Source organism: Jaculus jaculus, chromosome 6, assembly GCF_020740685.1.
Source record: "Jaculus jaculus isolate mJacJac1 chromosome 6, mJacJac1.mat.Y.cur, whole genome shotgun sequence".
NCBI classification, from domain to species: domain Eukaryota; kingdom Metazoa; phylum Chordata; class Mammalia; order Rodentia; family Dipodidae; genus Jaculus; species Jaculus jaculus.
Genome location: NC_059107.1, coordinates 68,378,463 through 68,386,807, shown reverse-complemented (window position 1 = coordinate 68,386,807; position 8,345 = coordinate 68,378,463). Strand labels below are relative to the sequence as shown.

At 37.2% G+C, this 8,345-nt stretch overlaps 1 pseudogene; it reads left to right on the top strand.

Annotated features, from left to right (window-relative positions):
• Nucleotides 1–6,985: 6,985 nt before the first annotated feature.
• LOC101595453 lies at nt 6,986–7,468 on the top strand (annotated as a pseudogene).
• The last annotated feature ends 877 nt before the right edge of the window (nt 7,469–8,345 follow it).

Here is an 8,345-nt window from a genome sequence, read left to right as displayed (position 1 = left end):
CACAGCCAAATTTTAGGGAGATTAAATCAATACTGAACTTGTACTCACAGGATCTGGCTTTTAACTTCCATTCTATCATTAAGTAGATATATGAATTCTGGCATATGAATCATTTATGTCCCTGCACTGAGCCTCTATTTCCTCATTGTGAAATTGTAATAATAACCTTCTCACAGGATTATCATGATAACTAGATGCAACACTTGGAAACACTCATTTCATTAACTATGAAACACTATAAAAATACAGCCTGGTAAATTAACAAAAGGAAATCTGATTATCTTTATGTATAGCTCTACTTCAGTTGATAAGTTGCTTCTTGTGGCTGCTGCAATTGCCCAATAGAATGATGGATTAATTTAACTGGAATGAGTTTTCTACCTTCTAGCTAGAAAAATTGTAATAAATATTTAATGTAAGATCTTTATAACTCTTTTTTATTCACCCTTATTCTCCTTGAATGCTTATAGTTTTTTACTCATGGTTTCAGGTGAGTTTAACTTTTCTTTTCCACCAGAACTGGAATAGAACAATACCCCTTTTCATTCCTTTTCTCAACTAAATCCATCAATAGGTTGATGCAACTCACCTATTCACGTTTGCAATAAATTTTGGTTTGTCTCTCACACCAATACCTAATTCTTTTTTACCTTGTCTCTCTATATTTACCCAACAAAACACTATAAATAACATGAGATCTTGTCTCAGATATGATCATTCTCACACATCACTGTCAAAGCAATTCTGTGGATAGTGAATTTCTCCTAGCCACTGCCAAAGCCATGAGAGCCCTTAAGGAAAGACTTTATTCTTCTGACAGCCTCTTACCACTCAACAGAGCCCACTGTATTTTACAAAGGTTGATAAACATCCACTCAGCTTGATAAATCTTTATAGAGTACTTACCACCTACATGTCACAGTTCTAGAGGAGCAAGTCAGAATCCTGGTCTTCAGGAAGCTGGGAACCAACAGGAAAGAAAAGAAATTGTCTAACAAACCTCTAACTAAAAAAGAATAGTGATCTCCTAGGGAAATGCCAAACTCAGTGAGCTACTATCGTTAAGATTATACTTCAAGTGAGCTCACTGAGAGCTGGCTACAAAGTGTTCTCTGAATTATTTATAGATATTAGCCAAGTTATTTATTTAACATGAACTATAAACAATCATTTAACCCATTTTGATTAACTTTTGATTAAATCTCCTGGATTTTGTTTTGTCTTCTTACCAAGTATGTAATTTCTACAGAATTATTTCTACAAACTTCTATACAAATTAAACCTGGATAATGTCTTCAACGTGTACATTTTGTTCTATTCCACTCATAGAAACTCAGACAAAATATCTGTATAAGGTTATTCTTGATTTCTTAATTTTCATGGTTATCTAATATTGTGAGTCGCTTTTGCTTTCATGAAAATTTGTTACTTTATCTTAGTGACCTAATTCATCATCTGGCATCATTACTCTTTTAGTCTACTGAGATGTCCACAAGTACGAAAAGCACTGTTCATATTTTATTTGATCTTATGACTTTCCTTTTGGGGTATATTTTTCTCAATAATATACCTTTTGACATTGTTATGCCAAAAGAAAGTAATTTTATATATACAGAGTTACCACTAGAGAACTATGTAAAACCAATGTTTCCAGTGATGTTGTATAGCTCATTTCTCCTAAGAGAAACATTCTCTCCTGGGTTGGAGGGATGCACCTCTTAAGGTGCATGCCTGTGAAGCCTAAGGTCCCATGTTCTACTCTCCAGATCCCACTTCAAAAAAAAGGCTAGTCTGTTGTGCTTGCCTGAAAATAATTTTTTTTAGGTAAGAAATGTTCTTTCTCTAAGAAAGAAGAGACCTGCAAGAGAAGTTCATAAAAACTCAGTATGTTCACAAAATTTGTAAGACTCATGGGGCTCCATGCAGAGGCTGTATATATATATAATATTTTTATATATTATATATATATATGTGTGTGTGTGTGTGTGTGTGTGTGTGTGTGTGTGTGTGTGTGTGTTTGTATATTATATATACAAATTTCTGGTGGAGAGAATCTTCAGTGGTATTGCCTGCAAGTTTTACAGGAAACTCCATTAATGCAGCTTTTATGAAATGTCACCCATTCTAGGGATACCTGCCAGACTCATTCACACTTCTGCAAATACCCCAATAAACTCATCAGCTCAGCAAGCTGGACTTGGGTGGGATAATCTATTTAATCTGTCATTTCTCTATCTGGGGTAAGTAGGTATTTCTGTGATACTTCCAAGAAAAAGTAACACAGCAAATGATATTGTTTATTGCTAGTTATTTTTCATACATGAGGGCTACATAAAAGAATTCTTCAATCTCAGTTAAAGAAACCTTTCCATGAGGAGACTCCCCTGGATCTTCAGGTAGATGCTTAGATGTCTGTGTGTCTCCAGTCTTAATTAAAGGAATGTTTATTCTGTAGTTGGCATGTCCATCCTGTCGTAGTGTAGTCCATGCAGTGTCTTTTCAACAGTTGCACAGTGGAGCTTCTTCCTCAGCTTCATATGAACACCACACTTCCCTTCCTGCCCTGTATCTGAGATGCTGCTCTGGTCACTCCTTAGTGGCTCCAATTGTGCTGAAAGGAGGAATCATGCCAGAGGACAGAAAGCTAGATTAGGGCCATTCAATTTCCCCACAGTTGCTTAGGAAGTCCACAAGCTAGCTGTGTCACTTGGTAACTCGTACCTTCCACACAGCTGATAACTCACTCTGTGTCCCCTCTGCCAGAGCCATCTAACATTCAGAGTCAGGGGATTGTTGGCTCTATTTGTATAAGCCCTTGGCTGCCTTTCAGGTTGTTTGCTTCCTTTTAACCTGTCCACCCTTTTATCAATAGAATTTTAATTGAACTCTTTCAAAGACTCCATTTGAATGTACCTTTTGTTTCTTGTCAGGACCCTAGACTGATATAACAAGTGTGTTCAGATCATGTAACTTAAGTTTGTTGACTTATTAAATGAATTATAAATAAACTTGTATAATGTGACAATGATAATATAGACACATAATGTGACAACATTTCCTTAAGGAAATAAAAATGTTTATGAAGAGGATAACTAAGGACTGGGGAGATGGTTCAGTGGTTAAAGTTGATTGCTTATAAAGCCTGCCTGCCCAGGTTCAATGCACCAGTTATACACATAAACCTGGACATGCATTCGTTTGCAGTGACAAAATACCCTAACATTCTCTCTCTTTCTCATTCACTCACTCAAATGATAATTTCAGAATATTTTTAAATGATACTTAACTTTTGAATTTCATATACAATTGTTAATGAGGAAATAATGGGCAAGAGCCTGAAACTGTCTAAATAAGTGAGTTCTGAAATTTAGGTTGCCTCATTCTTAGAGTCAAAATCCAAAGTAAACAATTGCATAATGTTTCATGCGTCTGACCTCAAACTTGCTTTATAAAAATAAATCTTATCTACACACCATACATTTAAGTAGTGACCTATTTTATGACCTGATTGGAGGTCTTCAATGACTATATCAAGGCTTGGATCAAAGTGGAAAGTCTGTTCTTAGGAAAACAGGAGAATATGACCCAACTCAATCTATAAATCATACTATCAATATAAAATGCAAAGTAATATGGAAACTGCTATATTGCATAAATTTAAATCAGTATGTGTGTCACCTACATACTGATTTAAATTTAGATGTATTTTCTAAGTTTATATTTCTTCAAGACATCATAATTTCCTCAGCTGTCTCATCTGTTGTTCAACAAATAAGATGCAATCAATAAATGAGGCTCCAAGAGCCTGTACTTAGCCTTCTGGTAGTATAGGCTGAATGAGAGGAGCACCAGGACCAGTAATTCCTATTTAAGGTCTGACATCTGCCTCCTTCTGTGTTATCTCAGGGATTCTTCTGACCCATACTGACCCTCAGTGTTTTCACTCATAAAATATGAACATTATTTTGGTAAGTTAATATTGATAAATTTTCCAGGACTATATTTGAAAGCACATAATAAGTAGCTATTACCTAGTATTATCTTTTTCACTGGGTTAACAATTAAAACAGAAAGTATTATTTGTACACTGTAATAAAAATTAATGTTTGTATCATTCTCAATACATGTCCACTTGTGATTTTGGAATATTTGGAACCCAACAAATTGAGTATCCATTGGAATTAAGTGTGAGGCCATAATCCCAGAAGTTATGTTTCCCGTAGAACAGACACAGTACTGCCCCTGCACATGGGCTATTGTACACATATACTGACATCAGCACAGGAATGGTTGATGTAAAGAAGACTACAGAAACAGAGGTCTTATTATCTTCAACTACCATAATAAGCCACTGAAGTCACTCCGGGAAAGAAGCCTTGAGATGTGACATGAAACTTGCCTTGGAATTATGATAGTCACATGCCAAGAAAACTTCAAACGTGACATTAATGCATGTATCAGTGGCAAAGATATGGACATTAGAGGACATAAGTGTACAGGAAAAGTGAATTCAAAGCAACCCAAAGGTAGCCTCTGAAAGGAGCAATGGTGTTGGCTTTCAGAAACCTCTAGCAAGCCTGGAAGCAGTCATTGTTTCTGAGTGCAGATAAGTCACCAGAAGCCACCACTGTGCCACTCTGCAAACACCTATGTATTCTTCATGACAAATCTACTCCACTGGACCTTCCTTTTATGGTGCCTAGTTGCAGTTCCTGTAAAGAAATGGAAGACTAAGGAGATGGCTAGGTTGGTTACATGCTTGCCTTGCAAGCATGAGGATCTGAGTTTAATCTCCAAAATACATGTTACAAAACAAGCTGGGCTAGTGGTGTATTTGTAATCCCAACACTCGGGGAATCCTTGGAGTGCACTGACTAGCAAGTCTAACCTACTTGGCAAGTTCTAGGTCAGCAAGCAACTATATGTCAACAATTGTGGACAGTGTGAAAATCTTTCATGTTTGAAGGGGTTGGCATCTCTGCTGAGGGTGCCTTGGCCAGGCTGTGGTTGCAAAAAGTTCACAGTGACTAAACTGAGCTCTATAAATGTCCTGACAGTAACCCTGTCCTCCTATGGTAATGAAAATATAGCCTTTTTGCTGGATTATTTTTATCTGCTTATCTGAAACCATGCAAAGTTCAAACATGTAAAGATTAATCCTTTCTTAGAAATGATCAGAGGAACAATGGGAGTGACTATCACTATAGAGTTATAAACTTGTTTCCACTACACTGTTCTTTGATCATTATGTTGCCATTAGCTTCAGTGACTAGCTTTTTGTAGTCTCAAGTATCTACTTATCTCATTGCCATTTCCATTTTGGAATATCTCTTGATAGATCATTCTCAATCTTCCCCATACATTAATCTACAAAATGCTTGCTTCTTTTATTTTCCATCAACCACTCTCCAAACCAAGAAAGTCTGGTCCTCAGTTACTTTAAAAAAGAAACACACAGACGGGCATAAATTGAGGACAATTGTGGCATTGTATCACATATCCAAGTTGCATTTGATCTGTGATCACTAGAAAAAGATATTTTTAATTGTCATCATTATTATTAGTTCATTGTTAGATATTTTTAATGCAAAGATACCAAGAGAGGTGTGTACAAGATATTGAAAAAACTACTTATGTAAATAATATAATAATAATAAGAATGAGATGGATGAATATAAAAGAAGATATACTAAGTGTTTTTAATAGCATACATTCCAAAGATGTTTTGAGGAAATGGATAAAACCTATCAAAAGAAGGCTGGCCTAAAATCAGAGCACATACAGATGTTTGTGTGTGTGTATGTGTACGTGTGTGTGCATAAAGATGTATGATAATTACCTTGAGTATTATTATAAGTGGCACCTTCTATCTCTAATACTCCCAGAGATGCTTCAGAATAAACAACCCCTCTAGAGGCTTTGAGGGAACCGAATTTGACATGTCAGAAGGATGCGTGGAGTTGGGGCTCTTCACTAAGAATTTTAAGTTAACTTTATTGTTCCTATGTTTGCTGCATTAATAAATAAGTAAATAAATAAATGTAGGCAAGAAAAAAAGTATAAACATGTTTTCATTCACAAAAAGTCATTCTAAATATTTAAATCTTACAAACATTCCTGCAAGAAAGAGGATAAATATATGTACTTTTCCACATAGACAAAACTGTTACTGCACTGTATATACTAACATTTAACATGGCACATGCAATTTCACTTAACAATTTTGACTTTTTGTGCCATATGTGGTTTCCTTAAAAAAAAAAAAAACAGTCTTTTGTTACTAATGCATACAACAAATAGATATTGGAACCTATGGAGTTCCAGGAACTTCTCTAGAATAGAGCAATAAATGATATAATTCATCTATTACTAAAAATGGAACATTCCAGCCCTCACACTCCCATATCATTGCCCACATTAGAGTATGTATTCTCATAAGAGGTAAACATACAAAAAAACATAAGCTAGGGATGTGCCTAGTTGGTAGAGTACTTTCCTAGCATGGCTAAAACTCTAAATTTAATCCCTAATACTGCACAAACCATACAAAGTAGTACACACTTGTTATTACAGCACTGGAGAGGAGGCAGGGATCCGAAGTTTAAGGTCCTTCTTGGCTACATAGCCAGTTCAAGGCCAGGCTTGGATGCATGAGAACCTGTCTCAATAAAATAAAATATATTTGTGCATGATAAATAAATAATATGATATGCCTCAAGTCAACTTAAAAAATAATCAGAGCAAAGTATAAGGATGATAAAGATTGAGGCTGCAGAACAGACGGGAAAGGGATTACTCAGAACAAAAAAATTTAACCAGACATGAAAAATGGAGGAGGAGAGAACTTGCAAGCAAACAGAGCAGCATTGCCAAGCTCCCATGCCAGGATTGTTTCTAACCTGTTGGTCAATGGGCATGAGAAACTAAGAGTGAGAGGAGATGTCACCAATAGCATCTAGGGTTGCCCCAGCTGCCAGCTATCTCCATGAAGGTTGAGCTATGTAGTTTTTGCAGATACAAAATCTATCCCAGACACACACACAGGCAATGCTACACCAGGACCAATGAAAAGGTTTTCCAGTTTCATAACACAAAATATGAATCAGTGTCCCTTTCCAAGAGGAATCCTCAACAGATAAACTGGACTGTCCTCTACAGAAGAAAGAACAAAAAGGACAGTCAGAAGAAATTCAAAAGAAAAGATCCTGACATGCAACCAACTTCCAGTGGGCCATCACTGGGGCATTGCTTGCTGATGTTGTGTCCAAGAGGAATCAAAAGCCTGACGTTAGAAAGGCTCAGCAAGAGCAGACTATCAGGACTGCCAAGGAAGCAAAAGAAACAGGCCAAGTAGGCCTCAAAAAAGACAGCAATGGTTGTGGCTAAGGTTCCCACAAAGGCGGTATCTAAGCAAAAAATTGTGATGCCTGTGACAGTTTCTGCTCCCAGAGTTGGTGGAAAACACTAATTGGTAGGTCATAATATAGATCCAAATATTAAAAAAAAAAATAGTGCCTAGGGATGTGCAGGCCAATCCATTCAATAGTTTGAAGCCACCTCAAGGATGTGAGATTTTACTCTACGTGAAATAGAAAACCATTGTGTGATGTTGGGTCTTCAAAGCTCACTATAACTATACCTGTATATGCCCAGCTTCCAAAGTAGAATTAAACCCTAATTTTCTAAGATACCTGTGGATTTCTGGGCACTCTAGGGCAAGCCATTGTTACCCCAAAGGTATCCCAGGCAACTGTGGTGGTGAGCATGCAAAAATTGCTTTTGTGAGTCAGTCTTTGTGAACAGCTCTCTTTAATCAATAGAGAAATAGGTTTTATAAGCAGTTGAGGGTCCTAAGGGGATTGGATGTACAAGGTTGCTTGCTAGTGACTAATTAGCATATGGGGACATGCATTCTAGCAAGTAGGCAATGGTATATGGTACAGGGTATATGGGCTGGGCAAAGGTAGCTGGCTGATACCATGTAAGGAGTTTCCTAGGCAATTTTCCATTGGTCACAAGGTTATGGGCAAAGCCTAAGTCTTATCTGAATGTCCAGGTATCCCATGCTTGGAGAGGGAGTGGCCTTACTTCCTGCTGATCTAAGGGTCTGAGATTTTGTCTGGAGGTCCAGGTTCACTGCAACCTCCAATAATGGGGGGATAATCCTGGCTCACTGCAACCCCCAAGAATGAGGGACGAGCTCTCCTTCCTGTCTGGTCTCCAAGATATGACCGTGGTTCAGGCTGCTGTAACCTGTCCATAGTCCGGGGCCTTCGTGTCAGACAGCTTGGGTTTTCTTTAACCCAGGGCCCTGCCTATGTCTGACAGAAATCTGTGAAATTAAT